This window comes from Dermacentor andersoni, chromosome 1 (genome assembly GCF_023375885.2).
Source record: "Dermacentor andersoni chromosome 1, qqDerAnde1_hic_scaffold, whole genome shotgun sequence".
Taxonomy (NCBI): Eukaryota; Metazoa; Arthropoda; class Arachnida; order Ixodida; family Ixodidae; genus Dermacentor; species Dermacentor andersoni.
The window spans coordinates 249,375,213-249,389,222 of record NC_092814.1 but is presented as its reverse complement, the minus strand read 5'-3'; the positions used below and the strand labels follow the sequence as shown (position 1 = coordinate 249,389,222).

Sequence of the window (14,010 nt, the reverse complement as noted above, 5' to 3'; positions counted from 1 at the left end):
ACAGCACAGTGGATTGAGGGATGCTGTAGTGCAGGGCACCCCGAATTAATTTTGATCATCTCGATTTCTTTAACGTTCGCCCAAATCTAAGTAGACGAGTGTGTTTATATTTCACTTTCATTGAAATGCAGCCGCCACAGCCGAGAATCCAACACATGACCTTGTGCTCAGCAGCAAGATGCCATAGCCACTGAGCCACCGTAGTGGGTCCTGGGAAATTTTTTGCACTCCTTTTCCCATCACATTTTTTAAAATTTCTCTAAGCAATCTTTTATGAAAACATGAGGAACAAAGTGAAAGGAATGCGTAATGCAAAGACGTGGGATCGTTCTCCAGTTGTAGCAAGTTTTTTCATCCACTTCACAACTTCACAATGTTTACAGGTTGATGCTTAGACAGTACTTGCATTAGTAGAGCAATGCCGTCATTCAGACTAGTTTTTTCTTATATTCTACAAGTGTGTTGCTTATCTTACAAATGACACAAAAGAAATATAGAACACATACAAGAACCAATGGTGGAAAAACATAGGGCACTCATGTTCATATGCCACATTTCTCCCTGTATCACATACTTCTGATGGCATGTGCTATATGAAGATGTTAGTGGGAAAAAAGAAAGGTCTTACCTACTACAGAGGTATTTTCATTATCATGTGCCCAGGTAACCACAGACAACAACTTCAGAGGTTAGTATTCAACAGACCTGCTCCACTTAATGCCCTTTTGTTTTTGCCCCACGACACCTAAGAATTTGGCCAAGACCACGTTTGAAAACATTCAATAAATGTTTATAGGAAAAGGCATGAGTGTATTCATACTAGTTGACCCCGTAAGTAGGCCACATGCCACGTGACCAACCCTTGGCTGTAAGAAGCGACAGCATATGAATGTAACGGTGAAATGCCCCAGCTTCATCAGTATGTAACAAAGCCAAAAAATTAGAATTTCAGAAGGTTACCAGCAGCACAATGGAACTTCTCTTGCAAGAACAAACAGAGGATCATAGCAGCACGATGACCATGCCAATTTCTATAGTGTGATTGATGTTCTACAGTGGTGAGACACCAAAATTTCCCTGCTACGACAAACTGCCAAATGAGCTTCACATGCACTAATCATACCTGCCAGCCTGTGAACATATTTCATAAAGTCCTACAAATCCGAAACCAAATGGGGGAGGGGGGGAGAGGGGGTATTAGCATACATATGCACTTTATTAATGATTATTTAGATGCAACACAGTCAATTTTTAAGCGCCTTTGCTAATTTTGACACTGCCTGCTTTGGGAACTTGTCTTAATACAGCTCGAAGCAAGTACACCTCTCATTCAATATCGTAACTACATGAGAGGTTACGTCATCTTGGTATAGGACATCTTGCACTGCTACACGAGGACATTAGCCTAAGGTACCCTCACAATTTTCTTTCTTTTCTAACAAATTTTTGTTTTTGTAATCTAGCCCCCCCCCCCCCCCCCCCCCGCCCATATTTCAACACTTAAAAAAATTTTCACCAACAGAATTCGTTTTTTTGCAGAACTTGATGCGGCATTTGTAAAATTTTGGAACATGCCCGAGGTTGTAAATTTTATGGAAAATTCGGGAGAGTAAATAGTAAGCAATAGCAATAGGGCCAGCTCAACTTAAAATGCAATGCAGGCATCTTTAGGCCAAGCTGGCCAGAAATGGAAGCAGGCAGCCATCCCACAAATGGCCCTTCCTGTCAGTAATCGCAATAGTAATCAGTAATCTCAATGTCCCTTCCTCGTAATCACAATAGCATCCTATAATTGGTGGTTGCTAAATATTTGAAATATACAGATTTCACATATCAGATAAAAAGTTTAAAATTGAAACAAATTTTCAGTGTCAAATATAACACTGAATATTACACATCCCAAATAATAAGCAGCAATTGCTTTTAACATTTCAAAGTTATACACATTACTGGTGGCCTTCATAAAACAGTACAAATAGTCAAATGGTCAAAGGCAAGAGCTGTGTTGTTACCCCAATTAACACGACCTGTGTATTTTTTTAATTTTTTTTTTGTGGTGGTGGTTTTTTCTGTCTTTTCATTATATATAAGGACAATCTATAATAACTTTTACAGGGGCCATTTGTACGTATCCACAACAGTTACATGGCAATATGTTTGTGAAAGGGCCAGGTCAACCCTACAGGATAGGTAGCTTGAGAAGGTTGCAGAAAGCAGAGCTTATATGCGTGAGGAGTCATGTGCAGAAGCCAGGCAGAGCAATGTCAAGCGTCTGGGTTCATCCAAACCGTTCCAACCCTCAGCAATAGTGGCAGCATGAACTGACACGTGGTTTAACATTATACTGCAGTGCAGCAGCAGCAATAACATTATGATAGCAGGAAAACTTACTGTTCTGATCACTGCATTAACACCCATCTTGCACAACAACATAAGCAAAAGCACCTGTCGGCAGTACTGTTGGGCGACTATATGATCTCGAGGAGAGGCCCATGAGGGGTCCTCTCAAGACATGCCGGCACTTCAGCACCGACAGTATTGCGCTTCCAATGAGCACCCCCAACCCTCCCTGTCCCTCATCTTACGTATGCGTTAACGAGGTTTCCCCAATGGAAGGTACAGTGGATCCACCCCTGCTATATACCCAGTCCACTGCTGTAGACGGCAGCATAAAAGAACAGGATGAAACTGGGTGTGTCTTCTTTTCAGCCTGCTCACAGTTCTTTTGCCAAATTCACCTTTAATATGCTGGTGCACATGAAATGAACGCACCAATTAGTATGTTAGCTGTAGGAAAGAGAGATGTAGCGAGTACTAGGACGCCACATATCAATGAAAGTTCAAATTTCAAAGCAAGAATGATCAAACCGGTTTTCATGAAGTTTGCTGCAACATATAAATGGTGTCCTTGCAAAAAGATTACATTCAACACCCATCAGCAAAACAAAGCAATAGAAGAGCTTTAAAATTGGGGCACCCAAACCAGCAACTGCTTTGCGTTCTTAGGTTACGCAGAGTGAATGCACTTTAGTATTTGGCTACTGGGCTTGTGTTAGCATCAAACGCTTGCAACATCGTTATGGATGCAGAAGGAAATTTCAAAACCAGTGCGTGAGAAATAAAATCGTGAATTATCACAATGTGGGCATCTGTGATGTTTAAAACTTCTGATGAAAGGTCAAGCCCCGTTTTCAGGCTCGTCAGTGTGTACTTTAAAGCAATAACCGCAACGTTAACACAATAGAAGCAAGCAATGTGACACAGTTAACACTTATAATTTATCCTAACCGTCTAGTGTTTGTCGATCCACATTTTTTGTCTGTCGTGTTAATGCTCTGAATACTGCTGAAGTAGTAATTGCCCAAAAGGCGGTGCTTAGCTTAATGATTTGTCTTCGTAACATTTCCCACCAAGGCAATTTTGGTTCTCGTGTCAGAAACAATGCAAAGTACCTGCCATCATCAGCTAAGGCAATCGAAATAAGTATAAGCCAGCCTAAAACATCCTGCTTTAGGCCTACGAGCTCTCGATCCCAAAACCATCTAGAAAACAGTGGCAATTTAACATTAAATCGTCCTCATCTACGCAAGACGAGTGAAAGTCATAGCAATTATTGGTGTTTGTTTATAAGGAATGTTACCGGTCACCAAGAAATCAGGTCAGATCTGGTGCCATTGTTCAATGGATGCCACAATGTTTGTTTACACAAAGCTTGGGGGCACCCAAGTTTCAACCCAAACCCAATTAAGCGGTTTAAGTTCAGCGCAAACACTGTGGCAAGACTATTCTTTCGAGGTACCCTAGGTTTGCGTGCCCCTATTTAAAAACTTCCTAATGTCTTTAAATTCAGGCACTGAATGTTGAAAAGGAACATTTGAAACAAAATGCTATATCGTCGCAGCCTTTTATGTGCACACACCACTGTACTTGAGCGTCAACCTTAAGTGGAACTAAACACTGATAGCAGGGACAGCGATTTTTACACCCCTCAACCAAAAACATTTCACCTTTCATGCAGCGTTAGACCTCTACCACTTTAAAGGGACACTAAAGTGAAAAATGATTTCTTCTGCATCAGTAAATTACCGTTCTACAACACCAAAAACACCACTCTTACAACGATAAGACGTTTGGTAAACCAGAAAAAGCGCAAGAACAAAATACGGGTGGCGACGCCTACTTGAGTTCCCGCACCTGGGGGACGTGACGTCTTGGATTTTGATGGCATCTTCTAGAACCTACTAATTACATATAGCGGTACAGATTGACTAAATTGTGTTCTAAAGGAACTAAATATTAAACATGGCAAGTTTCGGGAACCTTTATTCAGCCAACACGGCCCCAATGCGAAAACATACTTTGGAATGCCTGACGTCACGCTGACGTACCGGCACTCGGGTTTCGGTGCGAAATTCAAATACTGATACTTGGACCTTCATTTTCTCATCTAATAATCAAACTATTTTTTTTTAGATGACTGCCTGCAGGGTTCTCAAACAATGCTCCATTAGACTAAACTGATTTATTGTTTCGCTTTAGTGTCCCTTTAAGAAATCCCAGTTGGGCTGAGGCTTCAACACTTCTCCAAGGACACACAGAGAGCACTGAGGTTCTGGCATATGAAGAATCCAACTTTTTCAAAATTAACTTGGAGCCCAGCTTTCCAGTGGCAATCACAGTCTTAGTATAAGTCATTGAAATGATAGCACTACCAAAGGGCAATGTACTTTTTCATGTTCACACATAACATGCTTGTTTAAATGAGTCGCATATTAAAGCATGCTGGTAAAAATATAACCACACATGAAAAGTCCCGACTAGTTGCAACACAATGGCTATGGTGCTATGTGGTAAAGTGGTAGTAAAAAAACAATACTGAACACGACACAGGGGCAAATTGTAACATACATATCTCAGTTAAAACAAAAATAGAAAATTAATTAAGGCTGCAAGTGGACCAAAATAAATAGTTAGGCATATTTGTATTTTCTTCCTGGAAATATATGTGCGCCCTTCGGCGAAAAAAGTAAAGGCCAGTCACCCACTGCCAACTGGCCTTTACTTTTTGCAATAGGCTGGACAATCCAAGGAAGGTGAATTTTTTTTCCTTCTCCCGTTTGAACTGAACACCTCTTTAGCTGAAATGTCTTTTTCCATAGCTACTACCTCAACTTATTTCCTTTGGTTGCTCGTCGAAAGCTCTATGCCTTTTTAAGAGAAAGGTGTCAGTTTCTGCCCCAGTGTTTTCATAGAGAATACATGCAGCTGCTACAATTTTTTTTAGTTTGAACATCTCTACAAACTTCAACTCAAGTGCTTTCCTCTTGCACTATCAGCAAGTATTTCCTTCCTTTTTTCAATTCTCCAAGTATTCAGTACGTGGCCACCCCTGCTGCACCAGAGACTTAGTCTCATTATTGGGCCAGTCAGCAGCGGCACACCATAGCTCTTTAGAGTATCAAAGATGATTTGCTGAAAAATGTATGGCAACTCCATCTTTTCAAATGCAAGGCACTTGTTCAGACTAAACCCTCTCTTGACCATCACTTGGCCTTAAAGCTTTTCGTAGCACTGAAAGACACCAGGAAGAAGACATCTACATGAAGATATCAAAGTGCTCTGGATCCTTATCAAAATGCAAAATTTCATGTTGCTGCTTTTCAGAGAATATGATGCACTGGAAAATAGAACCATTTTGGGGCATGGCCCTTTATTCCTCCAGTGGCTCACAAGGTTTTTCCCAACTTTACCTGTAAAATGGTAACGAACAAGAAACAAATGCACCAATGTGCATGCTAACTGTATGTGGCAAAGCAAAATGCAGCAAGTGCCAAATTTCATGTTGCTGCTTTTCACAGAACTTTATGCACTGTGCCCACAGGATGAACTCCTGTGCTCAGGTTTCCGATCCTACACAGTTAAGCCCGATTTAAGCTTTGCCAGTCGTTTATTTGTATTAAACATTTCTGTCAAGGCATATTCTTTTCAACGAATTCTTGGTCATCCACACTAAAAACTGCTAACGTTCTTGTGTCAATGCAGAAACGAATTCATGGCTCAATTTTAAGCTTAGATGTTTGTAACTGCACCAGATAAACTGACCAACATTTCGGAAAGTGGCACCCTTTGCAACCTCAAAGGGAGCCACAGTTTTCGAGTCAACCAGCAGGCATTGTACATATACTGGAGGCTATGGTCAGCTGAGTCCCATGTGTGATGATGTCTGATGGCAATACCTTTTTGGACAAGCATGTTGTCACTGGCTGATGACACACTACACAATGGTAATGCTGCAGAATTTTCAGAACAGTATACAAAACAAATAACCAGAGCATCTAAGCATAGTATAAACAAAAATTGAAAATTTTTGTTTTTATGCATCTATTTGGCTCCTACAGCAGTTTTCAAGCAGTCTTAAGGGCCCCAGAAAGCTCTCGTATAAATTTTTTTGCTATATCATGATTTATGTACACCAGTAAAATTTGAAAGGGCCTCATGTGACATGAAAAATGTTTTTGTATAAAGATATTTTGGGAGAGGATTCCACAGAGCACTAAAAACAAAAATTTTTAAGGAAAGTTCAAGGTAGTCGAGCGGCACATCAGCAACACTTAGGGTGGTATGATCCTTCTGGTAAATTTTTAACAATATTCTACATGTGCAGTGAAAGTGACTGTCCTTCGAATGCTAAAACAAGAAGCACCAACCTAAGTCTCCCTCTTATCATATACGACTTGCCATCAGATGCACACTGCAAATGGACATTTGCAGTCTGAACATTTCATAATGTACCAAGTTTCCCCATCACTCCTAACACTTACAAAATGTGAACGTTTGGTGAGGCATCGAAAGCAAAACTGGAAGGAAACAAATAAGCTCTTAAAGCTACACATGTCCTCATCAGGTACTCTGTGCACAATTGTGCATGCCAAAATAGTGCATCAAAAGCAAACACACTGATCAAAATAATATTTCAAATGTTTCACATGCATATTCAAACATATTTAATTGGACATGTCATTCAAATTTGAATGATATGTGCAAAGTGCTTTCCTAAAACGAGTTGGAAGATATGCCTTGGTGCTTGTTGTCGGTGTCAGTATATCCTCATGTAGTGGGTTAACTTTTATTATTTTGCAAAAATGTTTTAAATCCGGCATATTTTTCAAACGGATGGATAGGTGCAATACAAATATGATAGACGAAGAATAGTCACAGTTCTCATATCTGACATTCCTGTTGATAGTTCGCACAAGGAGTCAACATTCTGTACACTTGACAAAACTCACAGAATTGAAAATTCTTAATTTGTTCTGGAGATGTACACTTTTCACGATTCTGAAGCAAGAAATATGGGGAAACTAAATTTTTAATGGACAGAATTAACAGGTGCCTGAAAATGTTAGAGTCAATACATTTGCCATATTGATTGTGAACACTAGTACAATAAGTCAATTTAATGGTTTAGTGAATGTGCTGAATATTGGCCACCAAACGCATTTTCTTTTCACTAGAACAAAAATCTACAAACTGGAATTTCTTGGAACTACTTGAACAACAAGCCATTAATGATGCAATGCATGCTGAAGAAAGGGTACCAATAAAAAACAACCACGCCCCATTATAAGATACAATATTTCTCTTATATGTACACACATTGTGCTATATACCCGCCGTGGTTGCTCAGTGGCTATGGTGTTCGGCTGCTGAGCACGAGGTCGCGGGATCGAATCCCGGCCACGGCGGCCGCATTTCGATGGGGGCGAAATGCGAAAACACCCGTGTAGTTAGATTTAGGTGCACGTTGAAGAACCCCAGGTGGTCGACATTTCCGGAGTCCCCCACTACGGCGTGCCTCATAATCAGAAAGTGGTTTTAGCACGTAAAACCCCATAATTTAATTTAATTTTAACATTGTGCTATATGTTGGACTATTTTGAAAGTATCTCCCAATGTTTTCATTATCTTCAGAAAGATACAGGATGAGCACACACACACACAAAAAAAAAAAGTGACATTAAACATTTGTTAAGCTACCTTTGATAGCAATGCATTACAGACATGAAATGTTCTGAAAGATACTTGTTTGGCATTGCAGGAGAATTTGTACTCAAATTAATATCAGCAAATCAAGCTGTACAAAATTAAAATTAGATTAGGTGGTTTTAAGTGCCAAAACTATGATCTGATTATGAGGCATGCCATAGTGGGAGACTCCGGATTAATTTTGACCACGTGGAGTTCTTTAATGTGCACCTAAATGTAGGTGTGTTCTTGCATTTCGCCAATCGAAATGCCGCTGCCATGGGCGGAATTTGATCCCGCAACCTCGTGCTTAGCAGTGCAACACCAAAGCCTTAGTACTAAGGCTTTGGTGTTGCTCGGGAGGGGGGGGGGGGGGGGGGTAAATCAAGCTGTCTGTCCCAAAGTAAACACTTGGGCTGTGAAAACCAGGTCAGTTTAAACCATTTTTTTTTTTATCATAGGCATGAAACAAGGGTTTTCGTATCTTAGCACATAGAAGTAGAGTGACATTATAGAAGGAAGTTTAACTAGACAAATGGCACAGCCCAGATGTCCTCGAGCAGTGCACTTATTATAATAGAATAATAGTTAATAATAGAATAATACAATATGCTTTGCTATACAGGCTGCATCTGTAGACATTACTAAATTACAGCCTCACAGCTAGCATGCCTAAAAGAAATGCACTGCTGGTTCTAGTGTTAAATGCCTAACAGTAATGTCTGGCAACGCATCACCTGATACCTCAATGTCAATATGAAAATGTTCAGTGAACAAAGGCTACCATGAGGCCACAATGAATGAATAAATTTCATTTAAGAGGGGATGGCTCTGTGGTCTAAGCTGGGGTATGGGAAGATGGGTAGCTGTATAAGAACACAGTATGACCATGATACAGGAATGTGTGAAATTAAGCAGTGTTTTATAGGTTTTTGAATTATTAACAAGTACACTAAGTGCCATTCAGAAATGCTATCCCATGCCACTTCTCGACTCATAACAGCAGTTGGAAATACAATGGTGCTGTTAACAGCCAGATACTTTTTTGCATATGCCATCAAACAAAAAGGGAATTAAAAAAATTAAATAAACAGCAAGATTTGAGAGGCTACCTTGCAGAACATGTTTGAATGTACACTGCTATAAAATAATTCACTTACCCTATTGCTCAGTTTAAAACCTGCAGCATTGCCATCAAAGCTAATAATGAATGCAATGAAATTGACTAGAAATGTGTACACAAAACATTTAATTCAGAAACTAACTGTGATCAAGAAATAAGGTGCTTCAGCAAGAAGACAAACACATACATTGATGCATAAAGCTCTTAGGCATGAAGCTTTTCGTACAGAGAATGCAGAAAACGCTTTTCTTTTTCTGTTTTCTCTGCAATTGCAGATACACAGGGCAATAAGGTTATTCCACTCCTATTTGACACTTCACTGCTGGCAGAAGCATGTAGAAGCTCAATTTATCTAAATAAAAACGATTGTTTAGTTGAAATCAAACAGTAGATTTACGAAGCACAAGAATTGTTCACATATACGAGTTCTCCTTGTGTTTACAGATTGTATATGTTTAGAACAAATGTTGGGCATAGCGGACCGCATTTACATTAACTCGTATTCTGCTACTTAATATCGGCCCATACTCAAATCAGCCATGGTCACATGTTCATAACACACGCATGCGTCATGAATTCTTCTGAGTGTCGTACAAAGAAATTAAGGCACTGCTGCTACGAAGCAATACATTCTAACTCTACGGAGAGATGGTACAGGTGCACCGTCGTATAAGCAGTAACCCAGTACAGTGAGAAAAAACACTTCTATCAGAAAAAAATATATATCTGAACGGAACCATAAAACCATTCGCAGGAAACACAAGCGTGTGCCTCATAAAACAAGTCAATGACATTGGTTGGCAGCTTCCCGCGATCCGAGGTGAGGCGATCGGTTGACTGGCCCCATGAATTGTAAGCAAACAAGGAAGCAGATTTCCAGAAATAGCTTTAAAATTACCATATCTTCAGTAAGAATGCATGTTGAAATCATGGTACCAGAACTATGGGCACGTAGGTTAGTTTATGGTGCCTCGACCACTTGATCAAAGTCAAGAACGGAAGCAGAACTCATAGGATTCTGTACACACTGGCGAATTTAACAAGCATAGCTAAATAGAAGGCAAGAAGTAGAATATTAGGCTTAATATAAAGGCCAAGTACCGCACCGGCTACGATACCATGACCCGCGGTGACACCATGCAGCTGCAGCGCCTAGCCGACACGAGCACATCAGCCGAAATGAAGACATCAACGCTAGCTTAATGAGCTTAAACCGGTTTCAACAAACAGCATAAATACCTAGGCCAGTTTAAAATATCTAACCTGAACTACAGATGACCAAATCTTAAAACATTTCTCCACAAACGAGCCTAGAAACATCGTCACGCTAGGCCTAAAACACTGCACGGGCGCATTGAATGGGACGGTGCCGTGTTTTGGATCCGGCATCCAGTTCCGTACGGACGGCATACCTCGTTGTGATCCTCGTGAATGCGGGCTAAAGACTTCAGCCCGTACAGTCAGGTACGAAGGACGCCGCTTGAATACCTACTGGAAAATCTAATTTATACTTATTGCACTTGGCCCCGCAAAAGAGGTTTCTGTCAAATTTTTCGCAGAAACCACACAACACAATGGCGCCATAAGCACTTTTGCTTGACGTCACACGGTTATGCGGAGGAGCGGCACTCAACAAAAATAGCAACCAATGCCATTGCTAGTTTCGGTTTCGGGTCCTGTCGATATAGTGTTGGAATTTTTAGGTTCCTGTTGGGAGCGGAGGCTAAAGATACAGCTCCAGATCTCAGCTCACATTATTTGAACTATTTTTCAGAGCTCACACGAATGCCGTCGGATACTGCTCTTGACAAAAAATGTTTTATTTGGGTCACAGCTGTCACATACCACCTTGTCTCTACGCCGCAGCGTATTAACATGCAATACCATTTTGTCCTTTGCATCAGCCGTGTAGCTAAAGCTCTGCCAACAAAGTTTAATGAAAATGGTGACGTTATTTACATGAAGGTCATATTCTTTGTACTAGAACCGCTGACAAATGCGCGCTACGCTACTCTAACCAATTTTGCTGCTGACTGTTACGTAGTGCTAGCGGGTGTATATAGTAGCTATAAATTTACAGTACCCATCAGAAAATAATTAGTTTTGATAAATAAGGCACCTGTGACTGTGCACTTTGCGTAAAAATAAAAGAAAAACGCACCACTGTTCTAATTTGTAAAAACCGCAACAGGAGACGCCACTGTCGCGTTAACACCATTTCGTGAATGATCACTGAACCAATTTTCTGTGGTTGAGTTTGCACTGAACCAATGCTATCAATGCACCTTACGTATTTTCTGCATTCCATTAGTCTATGTTGATATGTGTACTCTGCTGTACGTACACGTAATTACGCGGCCTTGTCTTGCGGAACCGGCGCGCATAGTCCTGCAATCCCCATTTTGATACTTTCATTTTCCTTCTTTCTCCCCTGCATTGCCTTCGTTCGGCGCTGAAGACCGCTGAATACTCTCTTCTCCAGAAAGTGAAGATTTTCATGCCAAGGTACTAGTGTGCTTTTAGAAACAAGGGAAGCGTGTGGCGAAATGCGAAATCACAAAATCGTGTTCACACATCTACGTCTACTTTTCCAGTGACCTCAGTATGAGAGACGGTTTACGGCTCACACTTGAAGTCGAGAGGAGGGAGGAGAAACCGAATAAAAACAAGAAAACAAACAAATACCCATAACTAACCGAAAGTCATGTGTTCCAACAACGCCCACGTGAACTTCGAAGGCGTGGGTGTTTTAAAATAAAGAAATGCGCAGAACGGATTGTTTTAGCGTGGAGAGGCAACACAGGGGCCGAGGGCAGACGTTACTGTAGATGCAGTGGATTATATCAGTGTTGTGTTTACATAGCGCCATGAGTGTCAACTTCGTCAGTTCTATTGTAAAATAAAGAATAGGACAGGTTTGTTCAGAGCGAGTTGATTGCAATGCGTCCATCTCTTGTTAACGACAGCAAACAAGGATTTTAGTTGAGGATATAATGGAAAAATGAATTTACAACCATATATATACATATATATATATATATATATATATATATATATATATAAACGGGAAGAAAAGGGGTTAACCCTTTTTTTTATTATACATATCATAAGAACCGAACGATATACATGTATGCATATATCGCTTTCGCGCCTTTGATTCATCGGCTACATTTTGAACTGTTCTGGCGTCTTACTTATTCCGTTAGCAAAAGCTAAGCATATGCGTTCAGTGGCGTACTAACTATTTCTCGAGTCGGGGCAAACCGCACACAATCTGACTCTCTCTCTCTCTCTCTCTCTCTATATATATATATATATATATATATATATATATATATATATATATATATATATATTGCGAATTAATATCACCATAAGCGAAAGAGCCTGGAAAGGCATTTGTCAGCTATATTTACATCTAACAGTCGTAGACCTATTTAACAATCACACATATGGTGAACCATGGGGGCCAGAAAAGTTATTTGAATTTGCATTTGCTTCTTGCAACTATATAAAATCTCAAGATGATACAGGGACAAAAGGCAATGAGTGCCCTACAGTGATCCCGGATCCCGCCCAGTAGAAGCAGTGCAGCTTTCATAAAAAGTGCACAGTTGCTACAAAGAATTTTAATTAAAACAAAGAATTGTACTTGGTGTTTAAGTCCACAGCACAAATGTTTCGCTAGTTTAGATAATAGTGTTGCCGAGGTTATACGCAATGAAGTACAAGCGACATAAATTACTTGCAATATTAAGAAAATAAAAAAAGGTAACAGATAACAGTGCACGCGCGTGTGTGCGTGTGCGTGTGTGTGTGCACGCGACTGTTCCGCTTGAAAAATTTGCCCGCTTTGGAGCACTTCTTGTTGGAAATTTTTTAAAAAAACCAGTAGTTCATCAACACACGTGTTACTCCGCTATAACATTTACTATGATGTCCTCCTTCCCTCCCCCGGTCAATTTCCGATATATCTAATATATCTTGAGTTCACCGTTCTTCCGAGGCATAGGGGTAAATTCTCTTGTTCGCGAAACGCGTTGACAAAGCTCCGGATCACTTGCATTCGCAATTTACTGCAAATGCCATAATTAGTCCCCTGTCTTTGAAGTTTACTTACATATGGCCCATAATTCGCCCTTTATTGTTGTCAGATATAAACAAAATGTCTTGTTTAGTTCACCAGCGACATCGATCAAACCAAGTCGGAACATTTATGACACCTGAAAATATGGAAAGGAAAACGACGGCTCAGTAATTATTTGCAACGCTTCTAACAGGACCAGGAACGGAAAAATTTTGTCGCACATTGCATTTGCTATGTCCCCTCTCCCCTAACAGGTTCTCCACAAAATATAAACCTGTTATAACCTACAGCTATGTCGGGACACTTGCAAGCATAGCTGATCTATAGTGCACCATACCACACGTTCTAATTAACACTTGAATAAGACTTTTTTCACTAAGACTGTGTTTGATCCAACCGCATTTAACTTCCCACATAAAGTTTCCATAGCGTACCACCAATTTTTGCTAAATTTGGTCTTGGTGTCTTTTATAAAATTCTGCCAGTGCAACGGGCTCCATACTACCCCGCTCGTCAGACACGCTCATAACAATCTAGAGTGCTTGCGTACGTATTTTATTGCGAAAGTCTCAATACCCATTTATTTTGAACTTTACCTACACATCACCCATTAACTTGGCTGTAAACATAACGAAGCTGCCTCCTTCAGTGAGGACACCAGGTGAAACTAATCAAGCATGAAAAAATCACGCATGAAAAAGAAAAAAAAATGAGGCTTTCATAATTATTCGTAACGCCTCTAAATAAACTAGAAACGTTAAAGCTATGTGACGTA

The 14,010-nt window shown here is 40.2% G+C and overlaps 1 protein-coding gene across 1 annotated transcript in view; it reads right to left on the bottom strand.

Moving 5' to 3' along the window:
* Nucleotides 1-10,744, bottom strand: part of bsk (mitogen-activated protein kinase dJNK) — an 84,731-nt gene extending 73,987 nt beyond the window's left edge. Inside the window, exon 1 of the mRNA XM_050195640.3 lies at nt 10,561-10,744. The gene's annotated coding sequence lies outside the window, so the exon portion shown is untranslated. The remainder of the gene's footprint in view (nt 1-10,560) is intronic.
* Nucleotides 10,745-14,010: the final 3,266 nt, after the last annotated feature.